Source organism: Notothenia coriiceps, unplaced genomic scaffold (assembly GCF_000735185.1).
Source record: "Notothenia coriiceps isolate Sejong01 unplaced genomic scaffold, NC01 NC01_scaffold00030215, whole genome shotgun sequence".
NCBI classification, from domain to species: domain Eukaryota; kingdom Metazoa; phylum Chordata; class Actinopteri; order Perciformes; family Nototheniidae; genus Notothenia; species Notothenia coriiceps.
The window spans coordinates 164,747-173,511 of NW_011362916.1; the positions used below are offsets into that span (position 1 = coordinate 164,747).

The 8,765-nt window shown below is 41.7% G+C and overlaps 1 protein-coding gene and 1 long non-coding RNA gene across 3 annotated transcripts in view; both read right to left on the reverse strand.

Moving 5' to 3' along the window:
• The window catches only part of pds5b (PDS5 cohesin associated factor B), a 464,227-nt gene that overhangs the window by 19,128 nt on the left and 436,334 nt on the right, over window positions 1-8,765 (reverse strand). The window lies entirely within an intron of this gene.
• Window positions 7,279-8,245, reverse strand: LOC104959399 (uncharacterized). The gene is made up of 3 exons (XR_799857.1): window positions 8,091-8,245; window positions 7,934-7,994; window positions 7,279-7,428 (listed from the first exon to the last, which is right to left on the reverse strand). It is a non-coding gene; the product is annotated as an uncharacterized lncRNA (long non-coding RNA).

The following is an 8,765-nucleotide window of genomic DNA, read 5'->3' on the forward strand; positions in this document are numbered from 1 at the left end:
GAGCATATATCACGGCCTGAAGTGAGCTATTGCTTTTATAAAACGGTTACCAAGTGTGGCAATATGAAAGAAAAGAAAAGAAAAATACACACTCTAATTTAAATAGTTTTTATTAGTAAATAATGATGTTCAAAATAAAATAGTCCCTCCGTTGCCTTCTGCACGAAACAACACTAACAGCTAGCGAACATATTAGACAGAGCGTTGATCCATTATTTGGCTGTTTATTTACATTAATGTGTATGTTGCTGTTTATTGTGCATCCACTGAAAAACTGTCCAGCATCAGTAGCATGGCTTATGTGGTCACTTGTATAGCTGAGGTTGTTCGAGGCTGTTGCTTGGCGTGGCGAGAATATTGCTCCACTTTCTCNTTGTCGTAAAGCTTTTGAAATATAAGACAATGATAAATACGCAACCAGAAAGACTACAAATCCCAGAATCCCAGTTCCGCAACGTGACGGCCGTCTTGGTGTGTGGTGCGAGACGGGAGATGTAGTTCATTGAGCGTTTCACACAAAAAAAAAAGTGTTACTTCACAGTTTTACGACTCATTTTAATTTTTTTGACTTGCAAAATTCTCTTTTCAATTGACAAACATCATATGTGTAATTCGTGGCACAATTCAAACGGGATCGAAAGATAATCTTTCTCTCTCCATTGACTTCAATACATAATTTTTCCAAAATAAGGTCCCATGGAGCTCTCTCGGAAAGGTAGGGACTTCGCCTCTCTATCACCAGAAAATGTGAAATGTTGTTTGGTTGAACTAAAGCTGCCCCCCCCCCCTCGCTTCTATGACCCCCAGTAACCGTCCCTCCTCTCTGCAGGTGCGCTGCATGTTGAACATTTGGGGTGTGATGCTCTTCATCCGCATGTCATGGATCGTGGGTCAGGCTGGAATCGGTAAGCTCCCCTCTGAAGAGCTGACAGTTTAAATGAAATGTTGTCACCTGTTTGGATTCATGTACAGACATTGTGTTTTGGACATATCGCGTGTGCAAAAGCTTCCTGTGGTTGAACGTGAGAAAAAGCAGATGGTGTAACTCCTTGTTCCTCTTCAGAAGTGTTGAATACATTTGCTTTTCCACACAGCTGGGGAGAACAAATACATACAGTTGTGTAAGATGCAGGAATAGGACGCATATATACATTTAAAATAGTACTGTAAGAGGAAATACTATACAAATGAATACATACTGTATACAGGTCGACAGGTAACATATCAAGGCTACTAACAACCATACGCCACAGGTCTCATTAGATCATGTTTTATAACTGTTTAACTTTCATTAATACTTTTTTTCCATCAATACATAAAGTTATTATGGTAGATTATGTAGATAACAGTACACTATGAGTTTGTCATCTTTGAGAGGTTATTAGCTTCAGTCAACATAGTATAATCTTTTATTGTGGGTACATGTTATTTTCCAATCATAATGATAATTTGGGGAATTTATTTTTAGCTGTTATCATTCAACAGATACACTGGCAAAACCTCCCAGTCCTAAAAGAAAATACTGTTTAAATAATTTTGAAACTGTAAGCCGGTTGCAGCCTGAGGCAGGAGCAACACTGCAATGTGCACATGACGAGCAGTAAAGGTGAACGGTACAAGAACAGAATGTAAGAATCAGAAACAGGTTTATTACCAGGTAGGTTAACACATGCGAGGAATTTGACTTGGTGTTGTGGTGCATACATAAACATACATACAAATAAAACCAAAATGAAAAACACAGATAGAAAACGAAATACTGTACAGTGAAATAAAATAGTGTGTGAGAGACCTCAGGCTACAGAGAAGCATCAAAATGACAGGCTGCACATAACTGAGTAATACAGCATCAGTGTGCAGAATCAGCTCTCAGTGTGGCACACAGGCTTCACCACATCAACACTGTGTCGCTTCTCTCCTCACTTCAAACAGTCCCCCCCCTCCCCCAAGCACTTGTTGATAAATCTCCGCTTTGATGTGAAATATCTCCACGGGGCGACACATGTGGCGGGCTTCAGTGCAGCTCGCCTCTGAGGCTGTGCTACTTTTCACAGAGTGTGCCGGGCGGCCCGCTAGAAAACTGTTAACAGTGTAGCACATTCCTTCCACTCCCTCTGTTGTCTTCTCTCTCTTCAGGTCTCTCCTGTTTGATCGTGGGCATGGCTACCGTGGTGACAACCATCACCGGACTCTCGACCTCCGCCATCGCCACCAACGGATTCGTAAGAGGAGGTAAACACTGCGTTGATTAGTAGAAGCAGCACACAGACCTGTTCCTGCTGTGTCACATTGTAGCATTATGGCCCGTGTGGACATGGAGCTTTTTCTAAACACCAGCGTCTTTTTCAAATTGATTCCAATGAGAACAGAGTGCTAGCCTTCAGTGGCGTCCACCTCCAGAAAAAAAACTGTATCTTTTCAGAGCACTCTCACCCACTTCCAGCGCTCAGATGAAAACGTTTCAGAAAAAGCACCAGGGTGCTCGTGTTTGGCCGTGTCTCTCAGATGGAAACTATCATAACAAAGACAGAAAAGCCTGTTTGTTGGAGCAGTTCGGCCGGGAGGACACCGGATGTTGCTCATAGTGAGAATCATAGTGTTTCCATGATATCATTGTCAATTAAAGAGTTCTGGGAGGGTGTTTTTGCTGCTAGCAGGCGTTCCCCAGCGACCTGCCAGTGCCTTTCTGACAGAAAAAGTGTCTATGTGCACCCTTATGTGAGTCAGATGAAAGAGGAGAACATCAATCAGTGATCAACCTCACTTGATGTTGAAGGAGGCAGGGGCAGCTCTCACTGAAGCAGGTGACATTTACTCTCCACCGAGACAGAAAGGAGGTCTAATATTTAACCCTCTACCCTGCTAGGACTCTGTCAGAGCGTCTCTGCCTCGTAGACCTCTGTCTCTAATGAGATGATTGACTGATTAATGACAGACTTTTTATGAGCAAGTCATATGCTAAGAATGGCCGTTTAGACTCCATTAAACTCTGAGGAAGTGTCAAAGGTGATCAGCTAAGCACACAGTTAATTGTTGACTCTTTGTTCACTGATTGGCTCTATCTGAAGCTTTCATCCTTATCACATGCTCTCATCTTAAGTCCTAAATCGTTCCAGCTACTGAGCTCAAATATCAACAGATTTATATCCATGACAACTGGGGCCCATTTCCACTGTGTAATGTGGTTGAAAGCACAGGAAGCAGCATGTGTTTGGACCCTGTGTTGGAATTGTTTGATGTAAATTACCGTACTTTTCGGACTATAAGCCGCGCCTTTTTCCCTATTTTTCGACGCTGCGGCTTATATAACGGTGCGGCTAATCTATGGATTTTTACAGCTAACGGCCAACACCTTTAACTCTATGGGCTCTATGGCCGGTCCGCGGACCCCCACCTTTAAGCGGCGGGTTCCAGCAGGAAAAGCTGGAGGCCGGAAAAGAGTAGCGCGCAAAAGTAAAAGTGGAACCGAGAGTGGTATGCCGCTGCTGCGGCTTATATTCAGGTGCGCCTTATAGTCCGAAAATTACGGTATGTTGGTTTGGTTTGTGGCAGCACTGGAGTAAACACTACAGTTCACAGGGGCTCCATTAGTTTGTTTACAAGCATGGGTGTCCGCGGGGTCTTAAAAAGTATTACAAGTTGATAAATAAATTTAGCAAAAATGAAGGCTATTAAAAAGTATTAAACGGAATTTTCCAAAGTATTACATTTGATTTCTCTCAAAATTAAACTTTTTTTTTCTTTCTGGAAGAATGTTGAGTTAAGTCTCTTAATCTTCTGTCCGTTGAATGTCCATAAAATGTTGTAAAGTTGTAACTACGAGATATCACGTCTCCTATGTTTGTAGTTGCCATCCGACAGACTACCCCAAACCTTTAGCACCCTCGTGGTGTGACGTTCAATGAACCGGTCTGTCATGCGCGCAGAAAAGTAGGACAGACTAGCAACCAGAACTCGCTTAGAACAGAAACCTGACCTACTTTCTGTTGAAGCACTCGAAAATAAGTACGGTGTTTACATAACCTAACTTTACTACTCAACTTGCCCTTAAACTTAACCTGTCTTTCTACAGTTGTTGTAACTGTTTACTTTTTTCTTTTGGACTCAAAGCGTACCTATGTGAAGACTTGTCTACCATGTTGAGCCAAGACTGGTGTAGGTTTACCATGAAGTCGAACCCCAGTGAGAGGTAGTAAGGTCAGGAGTACATCCAGACAACTATGTCGTAACGTAGTAGGGATGCTAGAGTCTTATTCTAGTTTTCGACGACTAATTGCAAACACTCACTGAAAACTCATCTCAAAAAACGAAAAGCAGGTCCTGTTTGGGTGTAGCTACTTCGTGGAGTTGGTACTGTTAAAACACCGATAGTTAGAAGGTATGACAGGGATTTTTCTGTTCTGTCGAGCCTAGCTTGTTAATGAAAAGAAAACAAATGCTCCGTTTCCGTTCCGTTTACCGGTCTGAATAGTTTGGTATAGTACGTCTTACCCAGGTGTGTTCGGTGTAATTATCTAATACACATTATACTTGGTTTATTAGAGTTGAAACCTTAGTATATCACTTGGTGGATATTGTACTTGTGTTAAATGTGTGTTAAGTTTAACTAGTTGACTGGTGCGGATAAATCATTACCAAATAAATCAGATTCCATGGATCTATAAACTATAATCGATTCACAATTTCGATTGAATTCGAGCCCTATCGATCGCCTCGTTGTTAAGGTAAAATCCGACATTGATCTCTATTTTTACTCGTACCCGTATTTATCGTACAATCGGTTGATTTGAATCTTTCGTTTTAATTAAGTATGATGGGTACAGTCCTTTTCGATTGGGAAAACACACAGCCGGCACAACGCCTGCGTCACCAATGGCACAGAAGCTGACATATAGAGCCGGCGCCGGACGCCAAGTTAGACGTGCGAACCTTTTTTCCGTCGGACGTTTTGTTAGATGGGAACGATAAGAGGTGCGCGTGCGCGTGCTTCACTAATCCATGGCGAGCCGGCGTGCATGGATCGTCGAGCCAGTAATGACATCATCCAGAACAGGATTCTAGACGTCTACCTAATAGGAGTTACACATGCTTATGTAAAAAGTGGGGGTTTGCAGGTAAGTGCCGCAACTCTTGCGTGTGAACGACTGTCCTAGTTATAAAGTTCCCGAATTCCTCAGTAAAAGCGTGAGTTTTATTACCGACCCTATGCCTCTAGTCGCGTAGGGGGATGGGGGCCTGTTGTGGGGTATCAGCTCCCTGTGAGAGTTGTCTCAGTAGGGCATGTCGCCGTTTCTTTAGGCAAAGGATAGGAAATGGGGGGCCCGGTCGCGGGGAGCCCGTGCGGGGTCGGTCGGTGACAGACTAGACCGCGAGTGGGCCGCTGACTCTCCTAAACCGACCCTATTCGTGGAACCCTCTACCATGGGGATGCTGTGATATCCCTGTATACTCGATTGTTTTTCGATAGACCATTCAGTTTGAATAACCACGTGCATACGGTTTCTTTTTTGTTGCATGATTGAAAGGACCTGATACTGCAGTCTTAGGTGCCCTATGGTACTTTAGTTTGATGGTGCTCTTAGTGGTAATGTGCCCGTGGATGCGTTTCACTCAATGTGAACCGGTCGTGTGACATCTGGTTGTGGAGAAACTGTTATCATATTGACATCACTTTNGAGTCTGAAGCCAGATTATTACATGTATAAAATGTCATTTATGCTCAAAAGTTATTGACTTTTTTTAAATCAGCTTCATAATATGAAGGGAGTAATAGAGATGGGTAATTATTCAACATTGAAGGATTCAGGTTCTGATTTTAAGGAACTGCATGTGGGGGAAGAAATAACTGATCATCAGCACATCAATTTGCAATCAAATTGAATGTATTTTTAAAGATGATTTACAGAGTGTTAAAACATCACGTGGATGATTTAAGATGCTTTATTCTATAGAGTGTTAGTACTGATAGCATCATAATTCATACAGACGACACATTCAGCCAAGGGCGACAGAAATAGAAATATTCACATTCAATATTTTTTTATATAAACTCAAATGAAAATATGCAAACGCACAGTGAGTCAATGGCTTACAGTGCAGACCAGAACTAGGTTGCATCATATTATAATTATGGACAATATAAAAGCTTTGAAATATTAGTTTCATGGCAAGATTAGTATTCAGCTAACTCCACAGACTCAAACCCAAACATTGTTGAGTCATACTGTGACTCTGAAGATGATTTTTCTCCATCTCCTACAACCCAGTCTCACGGCCTTTCGTGTTGTAGTCACAACATTTAATCTATTGATTCGTGTTCACCAACACGATTTTCCCCTTTTTTTCGTGTCACACAGAACTATTTTAAAAGCAATGTATTTCTATTGGTAGAAAGTTTCGTGCTTGATATTGAGTAAGAACATGTTTTTATGAACCCCACAGCTTCCGGACTTCCAAGACCCGAACGGAAAAAAAGACGTGGTGCAGGCACGAAACATACTCCCAATAGAAATACATTGCTTTTAAAATCGTTCTGTGTGACACGAAAAAAAGGGGAAAATCGTGTTGTTGGTGAACACGAATCAATAGATTCAATGTTGTGACTACAACACGAAATGCCGTGAGACTGGGTTGTGTAACACCACATGCACTGTAAAACACCATAAACCTAAAATAACCTGTGTAGCACTTCTCCTCCAGACTCTCCAAAGCTCCCCTCTGTGTCCGTGAGTCCCTCTGAGATAGAGGAGGGCAGTTCAGTGACTCTGACCTGTAGCAGTGATGCTAACCCAGCAGCTAACTACACCTGGTACAAGGAGGATGAAGACTCTCCAAAAGCTTCAGGACAGATCTTCACCATCACTGACTTCAGAGCTGAACACAGTGGGAGTTATTCCTGTGGAGCCCAGAACAAGTTAGGACGTCATATCTCCACCTTACATCAGATTCTTTCGGCAGGTCAATTCTCCACCTGACTTTTTGATTGGATGATTAACAGATATATCACCCAGCAAACTATAGGGAAGAGATACTCAGATATTCAGATCCTTTGGAAACACCTACCACCTTTAATAAATGTTCAGGAGCCGGCGCTTGAAGTTTTCGGAGAAGATAAATGAAGCAGAGGCGAGAACAGGCAGAAAAGTGTCTTCACTGTAAGAAAGCAGGAAGTATGACTAAGTTAGACTTTGTGCAACACACCGACAAGCCTCTCTTGAAAAAATGAAGACAGACTCAAAGATTTGCAAAAATATTTGTTTTCATATCAATCATTTTATTTCCAATGTTGCTGAGGGAATAAAAACTTTTCTCAAATCAAATCGATGAGCATTCAGCACGCCAGCGTGTACGAATGATACGGGTCAGGTGATTGGTCAGAGCAGAAAACACTGTGTGGACAAACTGAGGGCAGGTAAGGGGCGGCAGGGTCTGAAACGAGAGAGGTAACATGTTATAATCTACACAGTGTCTACCATCACAGTTTAGCAAGCTAGCATGCATTTAAAATCCCCCCGAGATAAATGTGTAAATTACAATATAGTGATATATAAATACAATTGATAAGGCAAGGCAAGTTTATTTATAGCACCTTTCAACACAAGGCAATTCAAAGTGCTTTACAAAAATGAAAGACATTAAGAAAATGGCATTTAAAATCAGTCATTAAAAATCAAAGAAAAAAATACATGGATAAAAGTTACAGTGCAGTGTAAGATATGAACAGATCAATTAAATAGCTAGAGTAAGGGCTCAGAAGATCAAACATATTACAATTCATTGCTGAGATATGTGATTAAAACAAGAACCACATGATGGCGCGACAGAACACTTAAAATAAGATATTTTCCGACTCAGACCAACCCAGTAAATGTTCCATCCTTACAGCCATTGAGCTAGCATAGCATAGCACACATCTTTCAACGCTTCCTCTCACCTGTGCTATGCTGTTCAGTGTCTGTCTGAGCTTGCGCCGTTGATTGGTCAAACTGTATCTTCTTGATAGTGGTGGTGAAAAAACAAATACAATTAAAACATTTGATTATAATTGCTGAATTGTTAGTGTTAGTTAGTGTAGTCATAGAAAAGCTCACTTAGTCCGCAGATAGGCAGAGAGGATGATGAAGATGATGATGGTGATGAACAGGAGGAAACCGAGTGTTATCCCAATGTGTGACCTCGATGCATCTGTGCCATAAAATGAATTTCAATACAGGATGTTTAAGTCCGTCAAACTGTTCTGCTTTCTGTTTTTATGCAATTTTAAACCTACCTTCCGGATGGTCTGGAAGTAAACTGCTGATTCTCTGTCTGTTACTTTAGATGAAAATAAGGAGCCCCTCCCCACGCCCCTCTGAGAGAGATTTGGTTAAAAATAACTCAATGGTGCTCTAGGAGGAGATTCAGGTGATAAGGGGGGGGGGTTACCTTGGTTGCTGATTGGCTAATGGTTACTCAAGACAAAACATCGTTATGACATCATAAAGTGGCCAAAATCTGATCAGCTCATTTTCAGACAGGTTTTTATAGAAATGGATCAAAAAGAGAGAGAATCTTTGTTCCTGAAACTTTCAGAGTCTCTTTCCACAGAGGGGACACATGTTGATGTAGAAGAGACATGAAGAAGAGGGGACACATGTTGATGTAGAAGAGACATGAAGAAGAGGGGACACATGTTGATGTAGAAGAGACATGAAGAAGAGGGGACACATGTTGATGTAGAAGAGACATGGAGAAGAGGGGACACATGTTGATGTAGAAGAGACATG